Source organism: Trichosurus vulpecula, chromosome 3, assembly GCF_011100635.1.
Source record: "Trichosurus vulpecula isolate mTriVul1 chromosome 3, mTriVul1.pri, whole genome shotgun sequence".
In the NCBI taxonomy this organism is placed as follows: Eukaryota; Metazoa; Chordata; class Mammalia; order Diprotodontia; family Phalangeridae; genus Trichosurus; species Trichosurus vulpecula.
Window position 1 is genome coordinate 249,012,937 of NC_050575.1, and position 26,042 is coordinate 249,038,978.

Here is a 26,042-nt window from a genome sequence, read left to right on the forward strand (position 1 = left end):
ATTGGACTTTATGCAAGGAAAAACTTCTTGACACATAGAACTGGCCAAGATGACATAAATGCTTTGAATAACCTTCTGGACCAAAACATTGACCAGTGTTTGAAATTCCCGTCTTGGAGATCTTCAAACAAAGGCAAGATGACCATGTGTTAGGTGTGTTGGAGATAGGGTTTTTTTTTTTCAAGTAAGGATAGATAGTTGCTGAGATTTCTTCCAACACTGGAATCTGTGAGTTTTTAATTCAGCAGGATCAGTCTTTTTAGGAGTCTATTGAGTAGGTGTGGAAATTTGCCTGTGGCTGAGGTACACAGACTCTTCAAAAGTTACAAACATTGCCTGGTAGGCATAGGCACAAGCACAGGTTTCCAATAATTGACAGCTTAGTTCTTGACTTGAGAAAATTAGGACACATATTTCGAATACCTACATGCTATAATTTCCTCCCGTTTTTAACTCATCTTTCTTATCAGGAACTTATTTGGCATTTTTATTATGGATACCCATTCAGCGTAGAGACTGGGCAAAATGTGACCCGCTCGACTTTACGGTGCAGCTGCTTGAGATTTCTAGCAAAAAACAAGTGTTACATTTCAAGCTGATAACCAGCTGAATGGAGGCAGAACTAAGACTTATTCTGACTGAACACACCCTGTTATTTTTAAGAATAATCCAATAATTTAAATATCAGTATTATTATTGTCTAAACTGAAATTGATTTTTGATCTCTTTACCTATTATTGAAGAAATTTGGATAACCCCACATTAGACAAACATGCAATGGTGGTTTAGTGAAAGGACCTCCAGTCTGGGTGTCAGATGAACGAGTTTTCAAATCCCATTGCTTCAGTTTATTAGTTTTATGACCATAGGCAATTCCCTTAACTCTTCGGATATCAATTCCCTCATTTTAAAGTGAACATATTAATACCTGTCCTAATTTTCTCACACAGTTGTTTTGAAGATCAAAAGGCTCAATGTAAGTGAAGCATTTTGGAAAACAAAGTACTATATAAATGTAAGCTCCATAAGGTCAGCGCCCTGCTGTTCTTATTAATTAATGTTATTAGAATATTAACTAATTAGAATATTGATGTTTTAGAATAGTCTCCTAATTGTTCTCTGCCTCCAGTCTCCAGGCTCTCAAATCTCCCCTCTCCACACAGCTGCCTAAGTGATATTCCCAAAGTACAAGTTTTCCCGCATTACTCCTAGATACATTTAACTTCAATAGTTCCTCATAGCTTCTAGGGTTAAATAGAAACTGTCTTGTTCAACATTGAAAACCCTTCATGATATGACCCTCATATATGTTTTTTGTCTTATTGTAGATGACTCTTTCTAGCACTCTATGGTCCAGCCAAACTATCCTTGTGGTTCTTCAACACAACACTCTTATTCTCCATGTCTGTGCCTTTGTGTTGATTTGAACCCTATGCCTGGAATGCACTTCCTCCTTTCTACCTTCTCTTAGAATCTTTCGAAACTCGAGAATCCTTCAATATTTCCCTTAAGACTCATTTTCTAAATGAAGCATTTCCTGATCCCCCAGCTTTTAATACTCTCCCTCCTAAAATAAACTTGTGCATTTTTACTTTTTTGCATATACTCTTTATAAACTTATATACGTACACATTGTCTCCCCTGAAATGTTATGAGCTCCTAGAGTGAAGGGATTGTTTCATTTTTGTCTATATTCCCAATGCCTGTCACTGTTGCTGGAATATAGTAGGTTCTTAGTAATTATTTATTGATTGATGTTTTAAATTATATGCATTGAAAGCATTTTCAAATAAGGAAATTAAAAGGAACTTACAATTTAGTTGAGGTGAAGTGACATTTTGGATATCTGATCTTAGATATTCTGATGTACCCATGAGTTTCTCCTCAGTAGCAAGTGCCTCTTGAAGCTTTCTGGAGTGTTTTGGGAAGTGGTAAACCTGCTGACATCATTGTTGGTAAAGAAACAGAAAATGGTACTTGATTTTTTTGAGGTTTTCTAATACTCATTAACATCACAATATATCTCATTAAACATCTTACCTTTTTATGTGGTACTGGGCCTTTAAGGTGAGCTCATGGAAACTAGACTTAGGCATTGCTTTCAAAAATACTGTGCTGTCTAATGGCAGATGGTGGCGGTGGTGGCCCTCTAGTATGCCAGCTGAGGTAGAGGCCCTGGCTCGATTTCCCTGTGGCAGTGAAGAGAGTCCCATTACTGCTCTGCCAGGTAAATATAGAACAGTCTAAAAAAGTCACTCTTATTTTCAGTTCAGAGACCACAAGTTTAATTTCCATTTCAGCGTGTGTTGCTTTAATGACTTTGCAAATGGAACGTCGGAAACAAATGAGAACATATTTTAGTTGGTTCGTGGCAAGTATTTTGCTCCTGAAATAGATATTTGTGGAGTGATCTATCAAGAGACTGAAAAAAATGCTAATACTTTTGTGCAATGTAATTATCTCAAAGTCCATAAAAAATACATGTAAATGATTGAATAAACCAGGTGGTTGACATAGAAATTAAAAGAAAATATTTCACATTCCCTCAGACTCTCTTGTGTTAACATGGGAAAAAATTGGAATCCACTCCAGAAGACATCTGTTTGGTAGGTGGGAGTAGGAGTGACTTACTAGAAACACAGCCGACTTTTTCACGTAAGCCCTACTATTTTGGTGGCAAATTGGTGTTCCGACTCCAAGAAGCTAAATTCCATCTGTAAATGCTATGCAGACCCACTTCTTGTCAGTTATCAATTAAATTGCATAGTATTTTTGTAATTAAGATTCCTTGCCTCTTGTAAAATATGCCTAATTAGTAACGATTCACATAACCCACATTTAAAAAAAAAAACCCAACAAGTACATTTTCTTTCATACTTTGCATTTTTCATTACTTGTTTTATGTACATACATGGCGAGAGCATGGAAAACATACATATGTAAATGTTCTGGAAACATTCATATCAAACCACCCAGGTGCCAGCTCCTCTACTTCTGTTTTTTTTTTCTTTTTTGAGACTAGGTTTCCCTATTTAATCCAGACTAGAAGTGCAGTGGTCACTCGTGGGTCCAGTCTCAATATTATAGGTCTAAGAAACTTTGACCTCTGTTTCTGGTCAGGCCACCTCTCTGTAGGGAGCCTGGTAACTTCCTGCTTCTGATGGTGCACTCTTTTGGTATCAGACTTATTGATGATACTCAATAGATTTGAAACCTACTTAAACTAAGAACCACTGAACTCAAGCAATGCACTGGCTTTAACCTCTCCAGCAGCAGGGACCGGAATGTACACCACCATGCCAGGTCCCTGTCTTCTCTAAAAGAGGATTAATGCTCTCTCCTTCCTCAAAATTCCTTATGTACATTTACCTTTATATATATGACATCTCTCCAAGAGAATGTTAGCCAGACCTTTAAGGGCTCCCTGCCTTCTCCTCTCAGCACCCAAAACAGGACTTTGCTTATAATAATAATTATTATTATAATTATAATTCTTATTATGAGGTTTCTGGACCTATGATTTCACTGGTGTGGGAAACTCTTTCTCACAATGCAAATTACAACTTTTTTTGCAAGTTATAACCTTAGAAAGTTGTTTGGGGGCACTGAGAGTTTGTTACTTGACAAGTATCACGCAACCACTGTTTCAGAGTCAGGACATGAACCTAAGGTCTTTCTTACTCAGAAACCAGTTCCCTACACACTATGCCATCCTAACTCTCCCTTTGTGAATAGCAATTATGTAACAAATGTTTGTTGCATTAAATTAAAAGACTTACAAACTCCTTAAATTATAAAGCTGATCACTTCCCCTCCTGGCTTATCTCTTATCCTGATTTTAAATGGCTGACACAACTCCCCACCAAAAGAGCAATTCATTTTATTTAAAAATTAATTAAACCATGAATAATTCTTTTACAAAACATATGAACATGCCCTTTCCCAGGATCCTGACTTTTTTACACCATCTGTAAGAAATCATTCATTCAGTTTATTTTTCCTTATGCTATTGGTACCATAAGGTAATTTGGAATCATAAAGTGGTGTAAACTGAGAGAATGTTAAAATTGGAAGGGATAGTGGAGATCATCGAGGACTACCTCCTTCTATGACAGGTGAATGAATATTACAGGAAGAAATGAAAGCTTCCAGAAATAGAATGGTGCACTCAGGGTAACACAAGCAGAGCGAATGGAGGAACTGGGACTAGAACCCAGCTCTCCTGTCTGCTCAGAATGCTGGCAGTCAATGTTGTTTTCATTTTTCAGCTATGGCAAGAATATATGAGTTCCTTAGTGGAGGGAACACACAAGGCTTAAACTCTCTTCCAATACAGGCAGAAACTCACTTCTGACTAAGTAAATCCTAGGGAGTTGGCTGAGACCCATGGAGATTCAGTGATGTGCCCAGCTGGTATCAGAAGGATGATTTGATCCTTGGTCTTCCTGATTACAAATCCAACCTTTTGTGCCATATTCCGAACAGTATCTCTTTTCCCATTAAATCCTCTAAATTTACATTACTATATGCTTACTTTAGTTCTTCAGGGATCTGGGATTTCATCAGTATGATGTCTCCCTCTACCATTATTTATGCCCTGGTGCATGGTCTTTACTGTGATTAAAAAATAGCAGCAACCACAAAACATTAACCTGTTTCCAATCTGGATAAAAGTCAGCTTACACCTAGCTAGAGAGATCTTCAGATATCAGACTTATAGTCCATCATATCAAAACATCAGCAAGCATTTATTAAAACTGTGGATAGAAAGAAGAAGCAAAAACAGTTACTCCCCTGAAGAAACTTACATCCTAATGTGGAGACAACACATACATGTACCAGCACATTTTTGTTGTTGTCATTCAGTCATTTCAGTCATACCCGACTCTTTGTGACTCTATTTGAGGTTTTCCTGACAAAGATATTGGAGTAGTTTGCCATTTCCTTCTCCATCTCATTTTACAGATGAGCAACTAAGGCAAACACGGTTAATTGACTTGCCTAGGGTCACATAGCTAGTAAGTATCTGAGTCCAGATTCAAACTCAGGAAGATGAGTCTTCTTGCCTCCTGGTCCAGCACTCTATCCACTGTGCCACCTGACTGCCCTATACACATATGCATGTACATGTATCTTTGAAGAGTTTCCAGTTCCTCAGGTGCCTCTGGAGCTTACATTCTGCTGATATAGCCCTTGAGAAGTCATATATGGCGATGAAGCATTGGAAAGTGACTTTAATGGAAGTCTATTATCTTGAGGGAGGATGTGTGGAATGGTGACTGCAGAATTGTCATTCGAGTTAGTAGTACCATCTTGGACACAGACCCCAGGCAAGTTCTAAAATGAAATGGCAGTATATCCTTGCGAGATCCCTACAATAATAAAGCAAAGTTCAGGACCTAAAAATAGCATCTTCATCTCCTTAGGAGGTTGTTCCATAGAGAACTTCCTAAGACAAAGGTGACAAATCCATTTGGGGATTATGGTATTACCATTACCCTGACAGAAGATATGTAACTCATGCTTCAAGACAAGGCTTGACAATTTTTCGCCCAGAGAACCAAAGTCCTTGGATGAAATTTTAGGACTTGTGGATTTGGGGGCAACAAAAAAGTGGAAGAATCTACTTTCCACAATCCTGGAGGGCCAAGTGGACTTTACCTTTTCTCAAGGGACAGCCAGTTACTCTCTTCCATTTCAACTAACTCCAACAATGTCACACCATTGCCAGGGATATCATTGAAGGCAGATGATCACATATCTCTTTAAAAAGAGATATTAAGTTCATTTTCAATGTATTCTGTTATCCAGCGTGTCTTCTTGGCCTAATTCTGGAGGCATTATAATGGGAAGGCAGGAAAATCCTTAGAACATCCTTCAAAGTCCACCTTGGAGTTGGAAAAGGTAAGGCAGGAGGAAGAGGAGAAAAAGGAGAGGGGGGAAGGGGCTTCCCACTCCAACCCCTAGATGTCTCTAGTTACTTGTATTTTATCTGAATATGACACAAGTGAGAGTGATGGGGAAAAAAAAAACAACTTTTGAGTTATTTCCTCAGCATTATCCATATGCCTTTTGCAAGGTTCTTCCTCAAGTTTTTTTAAGTAGGCCAGAATAGTTCTCTCATTCTCAAGTTATTACCATGGGAACAGCAGAAACCAACTCCTCTTGCAGTACAGCTCCATGTTTGCATACTCTGTGTGTTTTCTAAAGAAGGATATTAGGAGTTATAATGAGGGAAGCACCTATAGAGCACCCAGCACTGCAGCCCCAAAACAGCTATGACTCTATGGTTGGAAAGTTTCATGTCACCTAGGTGACGCCCATCTTAAATACAAGTCTTATATTAGCTAAATCTAAATATCTACATAATTTTTAAAAATTCCCTCATCACTTTTCTAAATAGATAATCTGATGGAACAAAAATCCATACAGTTGTTTCTATACAAAGTAATATCATCCCAGATTGCGGTGTTATCTTCTCCAAGGCTATCTTTACTCTCTCCACATTGATTAGCAATATTCCTAAAAGAAAATGGACTGAGGGAGTCAGCATGAGTTGTTAGATATACAAGGTACCACTCACTATAAGGTAAGACGATCAATTAATTTTTATTAAATTTACCAAAATTTACACACCTGAATGAATGTTGAATACTCTGATGGGTCCACGATTGCATTAATATTAGTACTTTGTCCAGTGGTACAGATTACAACCCATTCATGTCTTTCCTGGCTTGAGTGACTCCCATCTATGTCTTTTTATAAATCATTTACAGGCAGCTCAAACAACATACTGGGGACATTCCTTTACATTGTTTCTCATTCCTATGTCTTTATTGGTGAGTCTTCATGACCACCATGTCTTATCTTTTTTTTTTTTGGATGTTTGTTGCATTAAATTGTACTCCAAGTGATTTTAAACTTTAATTCTTAATGGATTATAAGATTCCATTACTTTCAGCCTAAAACATCACCGGAGGAATAATAATGCTATAAAGACAAACCTATGTTTCAAGGAGAATCTTGGGATCGTATATAAAAATGCAACAAAATTCCTTGAAAAATTGTAACAAAATAGATAACTTTGGTCATAGGTCCTCTGATTATTTAGATCAGGTGAAGCACAAAACAGGAAGACATACTTCCCAGTGAGGTTTGCCACCATCATGGAGGATGTTCAGCAGAGCTAAAATAGAAGAGGAATTCCCTGGCCTGTTTCCCATTCTTCTCACATGATACTTCATCTTCTGTCCTTTTGACTTTGCAATGACTGTTGCCCGTTGCTGGAATTTTCTCTCCTCTTACCTTTGCCCCTTGAAATTCCTGGCTATCTTAAAGATTCAGCTCAGATACCTCCTCCTCTAGGAGGCATCTTAGTGTCTTCAGTTGCCATTGCCTTTCCCCCTATACTTACATTCCATCTACTCTATGTGGCTTTATTTATTTATATGTATACATGTCTATACCATTAGAAGATAAGCTTCTTGAAGGCAGGGACTCTTTTTGCTCTTTCTTTGTATCTCTAATTCTTTGCACAGAGCTCGCCACCTAGTGAATGATTAATAATGCTTGTTGATTGATGAATAAATCTATTATCCTTCAAATCCTAAGCAGTTTCAATATAATGAAGAAACATAATTTGTGGCATGACCTAAGACTTTTCAAAACGTACTCACTTGTGAATGCTTGTATTCCATACTTGAAACCTCAACCTCTCCCCACAACATTCTCTTTGTTTTAAACAAACTTTTGCAATCTTCCTATCTTGTCAATCCTTCCTATGTCCTAGCTGGGTAAAGTTTGACTGTTCAGTCCAATTAAGGTATAGGTCTCCCTCCTGCTAGAATCCTTGTGTTGATTTCTTTGTTTTGCAACCATATTCCCCTGAACATAAAAAATTCTGGTTTCCTGGAAGTTGTCTATGGAGGGTAGTTAGAATTGTTAATTGTTGGAATTATGATAATAACTGATTGTCTTTGAACTTCTGACATTCAGTCTCTCAGCTCAGATCTTAGCTTTTGCAGGTGGCTGGCCAGTCTTGGTCTTCCCCCCAAACTCCAGTACCCTTTCCTCTAACATTACCTCTCATTTACACTGTCTATATCTTGTATGCACACAGTTGAGTGCAAGTTGTCTTACCCATTAAAATGTGAGCTTCTTGAGGGCAGCAGCCAGGTTTTTTCTTATTGGCTTTCTTTATATCTCTAGGGCTTAGCACAGTGCCTGACACAATTCTTCAAAAGTGCTTGTTGACTGAATGACTAACTAATGAAAACATTCTTAGCAAATGCTTTCATGTTATTCCAACTTGGATCAGAGGTAGTAAGGACAGAGAGATGACCTTAGACCCAGAAAGATCTAGGTTTAAGTTTGGCCTCTGGCATATCCTGGTTATATAAGCCTGGACAATTCACTTAACTTCCCATTGTCCTAGGCAAATTGCTAAACCTTTAAACTGAAGAGAGAAGGTGCCATTGTACATTGGCAGAGGACAAGAACATTTTTTTTCACCTAGGAGTTCCTTATGCCAGTGAAATCATAGGTCTACTTCTTATCCCTGTCTGCCCTAGCTTAAGTTCATGAGAGAACAGATCCACTAAATGAGCCAAACTGAAAATTTTATTGCTCCTGAGCATGTTACCTCTGCATTAAAAAAAAACTGCTATAGGTATAGCAGATCATTCAGGGTTCTTGTCTTCAGTAACTTTAATGTTCCTGGAGATAAATGAACAATTCACCCTGGACTTCATTTCAGGTATTTTCCATTCCAGCCTTCTGCACTGCTCTGGGAAGTGCTTGGCTATCTCACCTGTAGGTTCCATCTGCCTCTTCCCAGCCTTATTAGGAGGAGAGCCATGTTTTTTTTTTAATAAATATATTAAGAAGGGACAAACCATAGCATCATTTGCCCCAGGCCTCATATGGCACTAGTAATAGCTCTGGGTGGAAGTAGAGAAATTATGAAACCCAACTTTTATGAAGAAAAAAGACCTTATCTATGAGTTTTTGATCCATGATCAATTCAGAGTCTTAAGTAAATGAAATCTGACAGGGCCATTCCAGTGATGAGTATATAATTCATTCTGTCAAAGGATCACGTCGTGTTATCAAACACACTTCATGAACTTCACCGAAGAATGCATTAGCTTCCCTAAGGAGGAGTCCATTTTAAAATACTATAAAGAGAAGAGAAAGAGCACTTATTCCAGTGACTTCTTATTGGCTACCCCTAGTCTGACATGTAAGGCTCTTCACTGTCCGGCTATAACATACTTTCTTTAATAATTTTTTTTCTATTTAATTTTCATTTAATAATCTATTATTTTTTCTTCTTCCCATCCTCTCTAATTTAAAAGAAAAAAAGAATGAAATCCTCATAAGAAATATACATAATTAAGCAAAACAAATTCACATTGTCCACATCTAATATATACATATGTCTTGTTCTGCACTCTGGGCCCATCACCTCTCTTAGGTGTTTCAGGACACAGCTAGCAATTCTCATGTTCAAGCCTCTGGAATTATGGTTGGTGATTGTGTTCATCAGAGTTCCTGCTAGCTATTTTTTTAGCATTCATATACTCTATGTTCCAATGAAATTGGACTACTGCCTATTCCCAGATCCCCAAATGATGTCTCCAATTTCTGTACATTTCCAGTTTCCCATGCCTCAAATGTACTTCTTTTGCTTAGCCTTTCAAAAGCCTTGCAATTATAAGTGTGTGTGCTTGTGCATAGTACATAGTATATGTATATGTATACACATTTGTATATACATATAGTACCTAGTACATATATGCATATATAACACACATGCATGTATACACACATATATGGTATTTACATATATGATGTAATAATACAGTATTTTATATCTATACGTGCATATATATTCTCACATGCATATAATATGTTATATACTAAATGAAAGGTATAAAATGAACAAATAAAAACAAACACAAAACAATTCCTAGTATTAAGAGGTTCTCTTTCTGCTTACTGTCTATAGCATATACATAGAAAAAGGTAACTTAGGAGAGGGAAAAGTGGGAAGTGGGAAAGATCAGGGAAAACTCCATAGAGTAGGTGATTACTGAGCAGAGCTTTGAATGATTTATATTGATATATCTTCTTTGTTTATAATTCTTTGCTACTATTAAAAAAGTGCTGCTAGAAATTACATGGTGCATATTGGATCTTTCTTTTTATTACTGAATTACCGAGGATTATACCTAGCAAGTAGAATCTCTTTGACTAAAAATGTCATTATCCTCTATCCAATTTGGTAAAGAATCCCTCTGATTTTAGCTAGGCTGGTCCTCAAATAATAGATCAGAGATTGCCTCTGGGTCCTTACATAAAAACTTTCTTCTTGCTTTGGTATACTAAAATTGGAACTTTAGGAGGAAGAATTTGATATGGATAAATTCTGTAAGTATTGTTTTTTCCCTATGTTTCTCTTCCAGAGATTGAAGTACTTTTGTACTTCATATACATAGATATATATGTATGTATTTGTACATATGTATATATTTATATATATACTCACACAATATACATACATACACATACATATATACGCACAATACGTACATACGTATATGTATATCTATGTATATATAATACATACATATATGCACACTCGTACTTTGTATATATAGTACTTTATATATAAATATACATAAACATATAAATGACATAAAGCCTACGAATTCTCAGCTCTCTGAACGTGAAGAATTTATTGGAATTTTTATAATTTGTTTCCTGTTCTCATCCTTAAATACATATCATGGAAGCTATTTTTTCTTTTAATAATATTTCTTTTTCAAAGAAGCTATTGATTACTACATAACTAAATTGCTAATTTGATGTCATATTTGCCTGAGCATAAGGCCTACTGTGCAAATAGGGTATATAAGAGCAATATGGGACCAAGTCATAGAGCTTCTTTGCATGGGAAGGTCACATTTTCCCAGTAATCAAAGTCTTAAGTTGTTATTCTTCAAAGGTCTATACCTTAACATTCTTTACCCTAATTAGTTCTCTGTATGATTTTTTTTGATAATATGTTCACAAGGGCGAAATGCAATATTCAGGTGTGTGTGTGTGTGTGTGTGTGTGTGTGTGTATGTGTGTGTATGTTTTTGTGTGTATGTGTTTGTGTAGTTAAAATATTTAACCCGGAGTCAGTGATGTGGACTTTGAATCCTAGTTCTGATATTTAATACTTGTGAGAGCTCTGGCAAATCACTTTTCCTCTCTGGGCCTCAGTTTTCCACTTAGTAAAATTAGGAGTTTAGTCTAGATGATTCAAACTAGATACTAAGGTACCTTCTAATTCTTGACCTTGTGATTCTATTCGAAAGACTACAAGATCCAAACACATGTGTATTTCCAGTTTTTTTAAATCATTTTTCAGGTATTAAAGCAAGTTTTAATTTTTATGTTCTGCCATTTCAAGTAGCATAATTTCTTTTTGCCGAGGTTTAGAAGACAGAAACTCATTGATTTACCTTATTTTATTAATCAAGGTTAGCGATATTAATTGACATTGATATTATAGTACTCAATGATTGCCTCTAAAGCTCTGAAGTCAGTAGTTCATAAACAGATTTTTAATTCTTCTTTAGGTGATGGACAGAATCATAATTTAAGCAGTAGAAAAAGTATCATCACTGACTATTTATGAACTGTTAGCACAGTGCTACTGCCTAAGTGTAGGCTAGTGAATGTAACTGAATCCTTCTTTGATTCTGCCTAATGCAGATCCATCATTAGAATGATCGTTTTTGATTTTAGAAGCTTTACATGTAAAAAAAGTACATGCAATTCAATTGAATTTCTAGCGCTTCCAGCGAATTTCACTGAGTTTTTGTAACCTTTTCCGTGAACACTTTCTTATGCTTAATTGTTGTTTGTTTGTTTTATATATATATCTTTTCAATTTTAAAAACATTTTTATTTAAAGTTTTGAGTCCAAAATTTTATTCTTCCTTCCCACCCCTCAGCACCCCCCACCCTGAGACCGTAAGCAATCAGATGTAAGTTATGTATGTGCAATTGTGTAAAACATTTCCATGTTAATCATGTTGGACAAGAAGACTTGAATGAAAGAAAAAAGTGAAAAATAGCATGCTTCAGTCTTTATTCAATATCAGTGCTTTCTCTGAGGCAGATAATATGTTTCGTATCTTTTTAATAATCAAAAGCCCTGGCCAGAAAAATATATGGTAACTTAGTGTTCATGATAATTGATCTGGAGAACAAAAGTATAACTATAACTCCTAAGAAGCACTGAGAGTCACTTTTCAGAGTGAACAAGCACTATTTTGATGTACTAACAATCCCTAATGAAGATTGGTGTCAGTTGAACATAGATGTGTCAGCAAAGACCCAGTCTATTAAATGGCTGATCACACTGATGATCATTAGTGAGTTAATGGGTAATATAATTTCACTCTGACTCTTAAATGACTCTATCTCAGTTCTGAAAAATTTGGGAACTTTTTGCCTATAAAGGATCACTAAACATATGTAAATTTAGAAATTCATGACAGCCTTTCCCCATATATCTTGAATTTCGTTAAAGATAAATACAAATTCATGGAAAGTATCTGAATCTTGTTTATAATTGGAAAAATATTTTTGGCATTTTTGCAGAACACAGTTCAGATTTTGGACAGCATATCTCTCTCAGTAGAAATTTTTCTTATAGATAAAATCAGAAAGTGGTGCACTAAGACATATATACTGGAATTAGTTCACGAATAGCCCAAAATAATGAACTTGCAAAGGCTTTTTCAGTATCAAGAAAACACTATGAGTCCTACCAATATTCTCTTTGCCATTGTTTATCAAAATCTAATGAATATTTTATCAATAGCATGATAATTCTTTGTTTCTTTTAAATTAATCTTTCCATACCTTCTGTTCTTATCTAAACAGCTTTTTCTGCTGAAATATATTTAAACCTGTGTGACCTTCAGCGTACTCTCTGGCATAAAATAAGAGTTTAACAAATATATTATGGTTGATTGATTTATTCAGCTCACTTTGTTTCCCAGGGTCTTGCTTATCTCGTTAGTAAATTGAAGTGATTGGATGAGGTGAGGTACCAGGACAAAAAGACTCTAAAATATGTTTGTGTCCATGTTTATCAGCAGACAATTTACCTTACCTAGCATTGTGTTAGAGTGAATAATTATAAAAATTATTCCCCCTTTCCTTATGATATAAACATGCTATACAGATCACTAAAGGAGTGGTTCAACCAATGCTTCAAGTGTATGGAACTCAGCTCTGCTGTTCCTTGTGGGACTGAGAGTTCAAAGCCAAACTCAGATATGTAATAGCTCTGTGACCCTGAGGAAGTCAGTTAATCTTTGTCCATCTCATTTTTCTCATTTATAAAATGTGACTAGTGATAGCAGCTAACTCCCAAGTTTGTCATGAGGATCTGATGAGATTAATATTTATAGAACACTTTGTAAAACTAAAAATTCTACACAAATGCTAGTTATTTTTATTATTATTATAACCAAGAGGGTACGTCAGTACCACCTCACAATCTACCTTCAAATACGTAACCTTTCCCTCTCCACCTCTGAATATAGGTAATTTCCCTTTAGTCTAAATGATTGCTTTTGGGACAGGAAAAGTAGAAAGTCCTTCAGATTATTCCCTCACTTGCCACTTTTAAATAGTTGTCCTTCACCTTTTCGTTACTTTCCTCATCATCCTAATGGAATAAATTTTTGTAAATTCATTTTGGTCATAGATCTGCAAGGAACCTTAGAAGTCATCTTGCCTAACCCCTTCCGTTTTACAGATGAGGAAAATGAGGCCCAAAGAGGTTACTTTGACTTGTCCAAGGTCATACAGCCAATAAGTAAGCAATTTATGGATTTCAACTCAGAATCCACGACTACAAGTTCACTGTTCTTTCTGCCAAACTTACATTCAGTTTTTCCCTAGATCTTCTTCACAGCAATATTCTTTGTAAACATGTAGTTCTCATCCTATTAGCATCTATTACTTATATCTTGCTTTTGAGATATATCCATATCTATATCTATATCTATATCTCCCCTTGCAGATTCCTTGTATGGGCCTGATCCTACCCCAAGGATAAACTCTGATTAATTGTTCTGTCCTACACAGAAACAGATCTAAGTTAGCCAGTCTAGTGGAAATCAGCTTTATTGAAGATTCAAACATGTAAATTTGTCTCTGGTGAGAAGTGACTAGGGATTTGTAGGCATGGAACAAAATGTGACTGTCTATGGTATTTATAAATCTCCTCCTTAATATTCTCTAGCTAGTGACTGATGTACAATTTCGACATATTGTTGTCAAGGGCATCTTTCAGTTTTCTTAAATATTGGCTCTAACTGAAGATGACATATCTTTAATTAAATTCTGCAAATATTTAGGGCCTACTTTGTCCGAAAGAGTCTTAGGTACCTGGATATATGCTACTGAAGCAAGGGGTAATAGCTAGCATTTGTATAGTGCTTCAAAGTTTGTAAAGCACTTTCATTTGTTCCTCACAACAGCCCTTGGAGATAGGTGCCATTAGTATCTTCATCTTATAAAAGAAGGAACTGCTGAGACAAATAGAGGTGAGATGAGTTGCCCAGAGTCACAAAGCTACTAAGTGTCTGAGGCAGGATTTGAACTCTGGCCTCTCTGACTCCAAGTCCAGCATTCTATCCACTGTACCACCTAGGTGTCACTTTATGAATGACACATAAATAAGTAAATAAATACAAAGTAAATGCAAAATAATGAAGTAAATTCAAGGATCAATAAAACTAGGGATGGGAGAAGAAGTATAGAATCCAGATCTACGTGAGGTCCGAGTAGGAGAATCTTTGCCAAGAAAACCCCAAATGGGGACATAAAGAGTTGGACATAACTGAAAAATGACTGAACAACAAGTTCATAAAAACGAGTTTTTATGAGGGAAATAGTTATAGAACTAACACATATAGAAGAACTGATATACATAATACAGATATGTACATATCTGCACACACATATGCACACATATATGTGTGTATTTATAGATATATGTATGCGTGTGTAATAGCAAAATCAGACCTGTGACTTCATCATATATATATCTCTCTAGGGTGGGGCCTGGAGTTACAGCCAAAGAGCTTCCTTACCAATGAGGACTGGCACCATCTCTGCCTCTCCTAGTCTCAGAAGGTTGCCTGGGACCACTGGGAATTCATATGACTTGCTGGGGTCAAACAGCCAGTCAGTACATGTTAGAGGTGGGATTTGAATCCAGGTCTTTCTGACTCTAAGGCCAGCTTTCCTTGGGGGTGGGGGTTATCTCTATCATTTCTACTATAATTTTATCCCTAGCTTCAGCAGCCAAGGTATTGGACCGTATTTGTACTTTTCATTCTGAACTGGAGATGAGATATGACTTGGAGAGCAAGTATGAGTTGAGGGATCTCTATATGTTTTTTTTTTCTCTATATGTTTTATCCTGAATTTACTGTGGGAAGCATGGCTGCTCCCCTCTCCCACCTCCCATTAAAAAAAATGATTCATCCCTTGAAAAAAGAAGAAATGAAGTGGAAGAACTGATTCAAGTCAGGAGTTATAAGGTGTCAGGCTGGAGGACTTTGGGGACTGATGATTAGAAGGTGAAAAAACTCTCTAAATTTGCCTAGACCTTTCCTGTTTGCTGGTTAAGACAGCCTGATTATCCCCTATTTGAAGCTGTTATCGCCAAACAAAAAGCTGGCCCACCGATAAATGCCATTAAATGTTAGGGAAATGAACTGTGAAATTCCTTGAGAACCTTCTTCTAAAGTAGAAAATACAATCCTTTGAACTCTGAAAAAACTCTGACAGTGTATGTAATGTGGTTCAGGAAATGTGGGGAGGAAACACCATCAAATATGTTGCTTATGTTAATAGAAGTGCAGGAGTTAACTAGTGAGTTTATTATCCAGCCACTGTTCATGAATGGCCCTAAAATCCCATTCAATGGGATTTTCACCTATTCTTGTCTTGCTTAATGAGGACATTTAAGGTACAAATATATTGAATGAAATATTGCATGTTTTATGTCTATAAACGTGCGGCCTGAGATGGGGTAGCTTTGTGTGTAGAAGATGAAGGCTGCTGCTAGGAATTTTAGTCGGATCACAGGTCTGAAAGGAAGCAGTCCTTGAAACCTGGCAGATAGATGAAAATCTACCTTATTTTTAGAGCCTTTCTTGAAAAAGTATATATCTGCCTCTATCTTATCACAATCTCCCCGAGTACCTAACAGCCCGTCATCATGTACCCTGCAGGTTTCACCATTTCTTCTTCTGTCCTTAGTGCTGTTAACAGCTGGCTACCATCTCCAGTATTTCTGTCCTCTATGAAGATAAAGACTTCTTAGCTCCCTTGCACAGTTTTCTCATTTTGGGGGCTAAATCATCTCAGTCATTTTAGCTTTTTGTCATAGTCCTGATCCTTGTTTTCCAAAAGGTGAACCTTTGTGGTTCTCGATTTGATATTTTTTGTTGTGTAATGTTTCACCCTATTAAATTCAGAAGTTGCAGTCAGACCCAGTCTTCTAATTGTAATCAGTTATAAATATAATGGAAGGGTTATTTGCAGTTTCTCTCTTCCTTCTCATTCAACCCAGAAAAATCATGCCAATTCCTCCTCTTTCTCTTCCTCTTTCTAGTCTGTTTTTTCTCTTCTTCACTCTTTTGTTGTCCTCTTCATTTTTTCCTTTTACATCATCCTACCAATAAACATGGAACTTTGGTCATTTTAGCTGTAGCAAGGTAGCTCAGTGGATAGAATGCTTGGCCCAGAGTCAGGAAGACCTAAGTTCAAATCCAGCCTCAGATGCTTACTAGCTATGTGACCCTGGGCAAGTGGTTCAATTTTGTTTGCCTTAATCTACTGGAGAAGGGAATGGCAAACCAGTCCAATATCTTTGCCAAGAAAACATTATGGACAGTACGGTCCATGGGGTTATGAAGGGTCACACATGATTAAACAACAACAACATTATTACTTTGGGCAGCTCAGTGGTTAAGTGCCAGATCTGGAGTCAGACTTATCTTCGTTAGTTGAAATCCAGCCTCAGAAACTTACTAGCTGTGTGACCCTGGGCAAGTCACTTAATCCTGTTTGCCTTAGTTACTTATCATGTAAAATGAGCTGGAGAAGGAAATGGCAAACCACTCTAGTATCTTTGCCAAGAAAACCCCAAATGGAAAGGACCAAAAACAACAATTTTATACATATATATATATATACACACACACACACACACACACACACACACACACATACATATATGTGCATGTGTGTGTGTGTGTGTGTGTATGTATTCAGGTACTGTCTATTTTACAATGATGCAGTTTGTTTACCTTCCAAACCACAGAGTTTACCCCTGTCCCTGTTTAACTTATTTAGTAAAACTAATTACTTCTCCCTTACTTTGTCATCTTATCCTTGGAGGCCTACAGCAAGCTCATAGAGTGCTATTTAGTTTCTAGATCACATGGGTTTTTTTTCTTTCTTTCTTTTTTTTTTTGGGCAGGGCAATTGGGGTTAAGTGACTTGCCCAAGGTCACACAGCTAGTACATGTGTCAAGTGTCTGAGGCCGGATTTGAACTCAGGTCCTCCTGACTCCAGGGCCGGTGCTCTACTGACTGCACCACCTAGCCGCCCCTCATGGGGTTTTTTTCAAGATTCTTTAGAGGATAAGAAGTGAAGAGGATCTTTTATAGAAAGAGTTGCTTTGGTAGGAGAAGGGGATATTTAAAATAAAAATTGTTTCCTTTTCTAGTCACAAAAATAAAATTTCCTTATGAATGGGTTTTTGACTCACCCTTTTAGAACCTGCTAATAAGGTCTGTTTGGTTCCAGTCTTGTATCAGGATTTGTAAGCCTTGATGCATTCCAAATAACATCTAAGAGCCCTTCAGGATAAATGCAGGTAAGAGGCCAGACAGAGAAAAGCTCATTACTGTTACCTTCTATTTGGCAGGGATGATGTAGATTGCTAAAAGGTAGCTGAAATGTGCTGAAATGAAGTCCCAAGACCCTGTACCTGAAGAATGATAAGTTTACTCCATGCCCAAGGGAAGGGAAAATTCTTCTTAAAAATTTTCTGGCTAAAATTAAGCACCTGTAATCTCACTTTTTAATTTTTACCCTTCACTGAGATCTGTTGCAGTCTTTATCTTAACATGTAAATAGTAAGGATGAGCTTATTCTGAATTTGCAAGTGTTAAAATTCTCCATCAGTATTTTGTGGTTATTACATTTTTTATTAAAATCCCAAGAGGTAGTAGGGGATAGTGAATACAGAGCCTGTCTCAGAACTGGAAGGAGCTTGGTTCAAGTCTTGCCTTTGACATAAACTAGCTGTCTGACCAATGACAAGTCATTTAACCTCTCAGTGTACCAAGGTAACTCTCAGATATGTTACAGATGAGATGCTTGTGTTAATAAAAAGGTGTGGATTTCATCTGATGGAGGAAGTTTCTACACTAGGAATTCTCCTACAAGGTTGCAATCCTCTATAAAGATTTCTTTCCCCTTCTCCCCACTCCAACAAAAAAAATAATAAATAATTAAAGAGTACTGAATCCCAACACAAACAAGTAAGCTTGCCTAGTAACTATTTCCATTTAAATTACTTGATTTATATGCATAAAGTATTATAACAATTTTTCAGGCACTCCTTCTACAGTGTATCTCCATAAGAGTTCTTGCGCCTTCAGTCTCATTCATTTTTCCTCTTATGTGTCTGTAATTAATAGATACTCTCTTCTGTTTAGTTGCCCTCTTCTATTATTTAATAAATGTCTCTAAAATTTTGTACTCCTCATACTTATTAGTTTTAATGGCGTTATAATATTGCATTAATGTAAAGTCATTTATTTAAGCATTTGCCTAATATTGGACATGTGGGTTTGCAGCATTATCTTCAATAAGAAAACCTCAGTTAAGAAGTCCAAACATTTTTTAGTTTTTAAAAATGTAGATGAGGTTTTTTTTTCTCCCCCTGGAATCCCTAGATAAACTAACTTTGAAACCTGGATGTGAACCATTTCTGTTTTGCCTTGTTTTGAGTTACAAAGAAAAGGAATTAATCAATCAAAAACATTTGTTAAACACCTACTATATGATAAGCACTGTGCTAAGCTCTGGAAAAGCTGGGAAAGAAGGAAGGAAGGAAGGGAGGCAGGGAGAACCCCAAATACCTGCACTTTCCCTGTGGTGGAGCATGAGGACTTTTGAATTAATATAAAACTGGCATTGAATAAAAAAATAAAAAAAAATAACAACTGTATTTATGCTTAGTTTTCAGCAGAGGCAGAGGGGGTGAGGCAGAGAGATGTTGGTGTGTGTGTTTGTGTGAGTGGGAGGATTCACATAGGGGTGAGGATCACTGCTTTGGGAGTTTTCATTTGTTAGCCAATCAATTACCTACATGCCATCCAATCAGGTGCTAGTCCTTATGCCCTTGTGTGAACTTTATATAAGGTGAAACTCACAGAGGATGAGAGTGGGAGCCATGCCTTCTTCTGGCTCTCTCCTCTGCCAAATGAATTAATAACATTCTTTCTTAGAAATAATAACTATGGGGACCATAGTTGTAGATGGCAGCACTTAGTTGAATGTTGGAGGAATATTTTTAGGGCTTTCTCAATCTCCTTTACTGTATCATCATTCATGTCCTGTTCCCCCAAAGTGTGTGTGTGTGTGTGTGTGTGTGTGTGTGCGCACGTGCATGCATGTGAATGCCTTCCAGGACTCATGCTGCATCTGAGACAAAAAGAGAAATCATCATCTCTCCTCCCCTAAACTTGTAATCCCCTATTTCTTGTTGAGAATGCCATCATCCTCCCCTTCATTTAAGTTTTTATCTGTAATACTTGTTTCAAAAGCCTCTCCAAAGTGGCTATAGGAACAAGTACCATGTCTTTTTAGAGGCATAGAAACTTAGAGAGTTAACAGTAGGACTGTTATTCTGTTAGGTGCCATTCTATCGAGAAATAGAGTTAATGCATGTGGTTTGAAGGAAACTGTAGAAAAGACAGAGAATGTGAAGAAAAACTCACCAGGGAGAACATTTTAATTCATATTGAGAAGAAAAATTTAAAATAAAATCCTATGAGGAATAAGTCTAGAGAGACACTATTTAGAATTATGACTTGAGGGAAACAGAGTAGAAGGCAGAAAAAATGAGGGTGAGGAAAAAATGTCTTTCCTGATGGAATTCTCTTAACTGTTATCTTATGAAAAGGATGAAAAAAATTGTTGAGAAGTGAATTTAATTTTCTTGGGTGAACTGAATGGTGAAATTTTGTTTCCCAAAGTAAAGAGCTGTCTGAAGTTGTAGTGATATGAGATGACTCTAGCTGTAAAGTATTTCAAACAATTACGCTTTTGTGATTATTGACAAAACTGTCAACAAATTATACAGCCAGTGATTTTATTTATTAATTTAATCCTAGGAAACATATTTGCACATAATACAGATATGTGAGGAGAGAGAGAGAGAGAGAGAGAATGAATGCGAATGCTCGAGTTAATAAGTGCAAATTGACTAACTTGACTGGGTTCATAAAATGTACATATTCAGCTTCACTTCCAGTTCCAGATAAGGAGAAAACTTACATCTCAAACCAAGTTTTCCATTCCCATGATATAACCCAAATTTTTAGAAAACTTCAATAACAAACTTGTGACTAGGAGGGGTTTAACTCATCAGATTTCTCATCCCTCCTTAGGCGTGGGTAACAAAGCTTCCCCACCCTTGTAGTCTTTGGTCCTAGTTCTGTGGTCTGGATTGGAGCAACACAGGACAAATCTCCTGCCTTATCCGCATTGTCAATACTTGAATGGAAGCTCTCCTATCTCCCCTTAGCCTTCTCTCCTCAAACCTAAACATCTTATTTAATTTAATTACTCATATTTTATAATTTTTAGGTGCTTCACTATTCTCATCACCAACCTCTGAACACACTGTAGTTTTTTAAATACCCTTATTAAAATGTGGCATCTATAATATTAATAAAAATAGTTAAACATTTTTATTGCATTGTCAACTTGGCTAATCATTTTTCTCTCATTTAGCCTGTGAAGAGTGTAAGACCAAGATTATTACTCCCATTTTGCAGATAGGGAAATTGAGACTCAAAGAATTTAAACAACTTGCTTGGAATGATAGCTCATTAAGTGTTAGAACTCGGTCTTGATTTAAGATCTTCTGATTCCAATTCAGAAGTCAAATATTTCCCACCTTTCAGTACTTCATGTATGATTTGACCAACATGTATAAACATTTGTAAACATTTGTACTCAGGAGATGGATGCGTGGCTTTTGATGAGATGCTTCCATTTCAGTTATGAGGCAAATTATGAGATAATGTGACTAGTTTTTATGTCAGGCATAGGAATCTATATTATTACTTTATGGCAGAATATAAGTTCCTTGAGGGAAAGGATTATTTCATTTTTGTCTTTGTATCCCTAGAAAATAGTACAGTACCCATTAAATAGGTATTGCTTAATAAATACTGCTTGAATAGCACACATCCTCAGTCATCTGATCTCTTATCTGGTGTGCCTTGAAATTCTCCATTTAGGAGTGGAAGGCCCAGTGACTGTCTGTACAAACACTGTTTCACCTTCTTTTTCTTTGCTATGCTTCTGGCAGAGAGGTAGAGATTGAAAGTGAAAGATACTTATTTTTTTGCTGTCTTTTCATATTGACTGATCATTGATCATGATCTGTCATACTAGGTCCCTAGATACCTTAGCAGTAGACTGAGTCAGCTCTCAGGCTTGCATCTCAGCAGAGAAAAGTTTTCTTAAATTAGACCCTCTGACTAAGGGTGTCAGGCTAGCTGGGGACTACCTAGAGGCCTGATTGAGATGGCATGTCTATCACTTCTATAGTCTGTTGGCCTTGAAAAACTAAAGATGCTGTGGAGTCCTTTCTACAACAGGCTTTGCTTTGTGGGTGGGGCTAGCCTCAAAATAGATATAAGAGCTGGCTCATGCAGCTATAAAGTCTGTCCAGGTATGTATTAGAAGCATGTGCAAAGCAGTACTGGTACTGTTCAGTTTTCATCTACCGCTGAGTACACTTTGAGTGAGTAAATGGTGTAATCTGTGTCAATCATTGGATTCTTTTAGCATTTGCTTGGGCTTTCCCGCACCCTTCTTATTTTTGGTTTGTCCAAGTCTACAATCATAGGAAAGTTTTGATGTATATAACCTTTTTATAAGACTACTAGAATTTGAATTGGAAGGGACTTTATCATTTAGTTACATGATTATAATCCTTGAGTTGGAAAGGACTTGAAGAGTTATACAGGCAAACCCCTTCATTTTACAGGAAAGGAAATCTAGGCCCAGCTAGAGGAAGTAATTTGCCTAAAGCACTATCAGCAACAGGATTTGAGCACAGATCCCCTGATCCCAGAGCCATTTCTCTATTGCTTCCAAAAAATAGTCCAATAAATTCATTTTATAGAAGAAACTGAGACATGGAGAGATCGAGCAAATTGTTCCAGATCATGCGGGCAGTAACTTTGAGCTAAAATGACCTTTAGTTGTCATCTGATCTCACCCTCTTATTCTACAAATGAAGAAATTTTGCCCCAGAGAATTAAAGCAGCTTGCTCAAGGTCACATGGGTCATAAGTAGTAAAGCTAAGATTTGAACCCCAAATCCTTGGATTGCATACCCTGTGTTCTTTCCGCTGTATCACACTGACTCTTTTGAAATTCACGGGGAAAGAATTATACTAATTACCTGAGGGAGTAACTATATGGGCTCCTTTAGTATGTGAAGTGGCACGGTCTCTGTGACCAGCTCGGTGGTTTCTGTCCCCCGTGGAGGGAGAGGTCTTTTATAGTGGTGAGTTGATTGATTGGAGTGGCTGTGAGATTGAACTTCATTGAAGATGTTAATTGAATATTAGCTGACAACCACATGTACTTTTTCATGAGCATGATAATTTCTGAAGTGCTTTTCACTCTGGGGCTAATTTCAGTAGAAAGAAAAAATCCCGACCAATCTTGCCAATCAGAGTATATAAAGTCCTTTGTGTCACATTTTTAATATAAGTTAACACGCATATAACCAGTATTGTATGTAGTGGAAAGAGTGTTAAGGCTAGAGTCAGAAGACCTGGATTCAGGTCCCAGCTCTGATTAATTACTGCATGGGTGACTATGAGGAAAGTCTCTTCTTTCCAAGTCTCAGTTTCTTAGTATTAAAAATAGAAAGCATGGTATTTGCACTATCTATACCACAGAGGTATTGTGAGGAGACTATTCTGAAAACCTTAAACACCATAGAAAAGTGAACTATTATTATTTTTGTATCATTACCAAAACTGTGTTTCTTGTTTTCATTTGCCTACAAATGCGGTGGCTATTGGTTCAATTTTAGGCCCTTTCAGATATCACATACTTCTTTCATGGTCTGATCCACTGCAGGCGTAAAGATATGTTCTATCTGAGATTGTAAAACTCCAGAATTTGCTTATTCATTGCAGTTTTTGTACTTATATATCGCTTATGACTACATCACAGTGACTGAAACATTGTTAAGATTTTTATTTATTTATTTATTAGATAGTCATTGAAAAGTTCTGTCTAAAATGAGTATTTGTAGGGCAAATCATATTTTCTGGTTGACTTGCATCATCATTTCAGAAGTATTTTCTTGCAGACATAAAAGGTCCAACACATATGACTCACAAATATGATTTTTATTTAATATTCATAGACTCATAGAATTTTAGTGGTGAATAGTACTGGGATCCAACCTCCTCATTTTACAGAAGGGGAAACTAAGGTACATGGAAGTGAAGATAGGTAACTTGTTTCTTTTAGGAAAGTTTTCTTTTTGTCATTATATGGCACCCCAACTACCACCTTGGGGTCCTATGATTTTGACCAATAAAGAGTTGATCATATTTAACCTGGCTCAGGTTTTTTAGCCATCTTCATGTCATATTGAAGTACCCCAGTCCACACCCGTGACTGCTTTCTGTTTCTGGGAACGATCATCAGTTCAACATGGTTATTTCTAGAAATGTCATATCAATTGTCTTATGACTCCTTTCATCATTCCTGTGATTTTCCAGACCAAAACACATTTTGGAGAGACTTAAATGCTGGAATCAAGAGCTTACATTTCTTTCAGCGCTGGACCATATGGAGTCACTGGAAGGGTTGTTGGGTTTTTCTTTTTCTTTTTAGCGACATGGTGATAATGGTACATTGGACAATGGTAGAAAGGATGGATGAGAGAGGGGAGAGATTGGAGGGAGGGAGACCAAATAGGAAAATCTTATAATATTTTAAGGGAGAATATGACATCCAGCCTCATCTCATACTGCTTCTCTTTCACACACTATGTTTTAGCTAAACTGTATTATTCTACACCGCCCTCTACTTGTCTGCCTTCTCCTATATCTGTGTCTTTAAAGGCTTATGCTTTTCCGACATCTAGAATGGACTTTCCCAACTCCCATCTCTGTCTACTTTTCTCCTTTCCTTCTTTGGCTAATTCAGAGCTCACCTTCTCTATGATGCCTCTCCCTGTAGAAAGGAATCTATTTCTTTTCTCAAATTTCTTGTAGCACTTTGCCTGGACTTCTCTTTTGTACCCACCCCATTCTTTTTCGTGTCATAGTTCTTTTCATATGTCTTATACCTACTCCCCCTCCCCCCATTACATCATGATCTCTTTGAGGATATCCTTGTGTTTCAACAATCCAGCTAGCAGCTGCTGTGGGGGTGTAAAACCAACAACAACCAGCTCATAGAATGCTGCAAGCCCAGACTCTTTTGATCTGCTTTACTAAGGAAAGCAACGTTAAGGGGTTAACAATCTCAATTTAATCCAGCATACAAATATCATTCACTTAGTTCAGGGGAAAAAGCCAGGACCCTGAACTTCAGAGAAAATACAAACAAATTACGTACATCAACAGACAGATCTTGTCTGATTCAAATCTCACTGTATAGTTAGCAGAGTTTAACAAAGTCTGAACATCCGGGTTTACAAGCTGGAGGGCTCTTAACTACAGCTGCCCTGGAGTCTCCACATCAGTGCACCGCCAAGAGTGAGAGCCCTAAGCAAATAGCTCTGTCTTCTCCTTTTATTCACTCTTTAGCCAGCATCAAGGTCATCTGAATGACCAGAACTTAAGCTCTTACTCTTGGCTCTGGAGTTACCACCTCCCTCAGGACCTTGAGGGCTTCACGCCCACATTGACTTAGCACCTAATAACTAGGGGTTTGGGGCCTACTTGGGAGCAAAGATATAATAAGACCTCCCTTCATGGGCCCCACCTGGAGCCCCACCTTAGTTACCTAATTTAATCAAGGAGATAAAAGCCAAACTCTTCAAGAGCACTTGGTTGAGTAAGTGCTAAAAGCCCATCCTGATCACCAATACACCTTGACCTAGGATACTGGACCTTTCCCATAGTAAACATAAAGATCTTTGAATTATTTATACAACCCAGCTAGATGGTGCAGTGCATAAAGTGCAGGACTTAGAATCAGGAAGATGTGGGCCTGAGTCCTGCCTTAGACGTTTACTAGCTATATGACCCTTGGCAAGTCATTTAACTGCTCTCAGCCTCATTTTTCTCATATGTTAGATGGGAATAAAAGCACCTACCAAATAAAGTAGTTGTGAGGCTCAAAAAGAAATTAATATATGTAAAGTATTCTGCAACCCTTAAAGCACTATGTAAATGCTAGGTATTATTGTTATTATTATTAATAGTGAACAGGTCTTGGAATCAGGAAGCCCTGAGTACAAGTATCTTCTATGATGCACGATGCCATCTGTGTTCCCCTCAGTAAGTCAGCTAAATTCTCAGTACCCTGGGCAATTCTTGAAAAGATTATAAATCACAAAAAAAAGTGCCGATCTATATTTACAAAGGTAGTTTCTTCACCTATTCCCTACACGAATGTAATTAGAAGTCCAGTCTCTTTTCCATATGTAACACTCAAG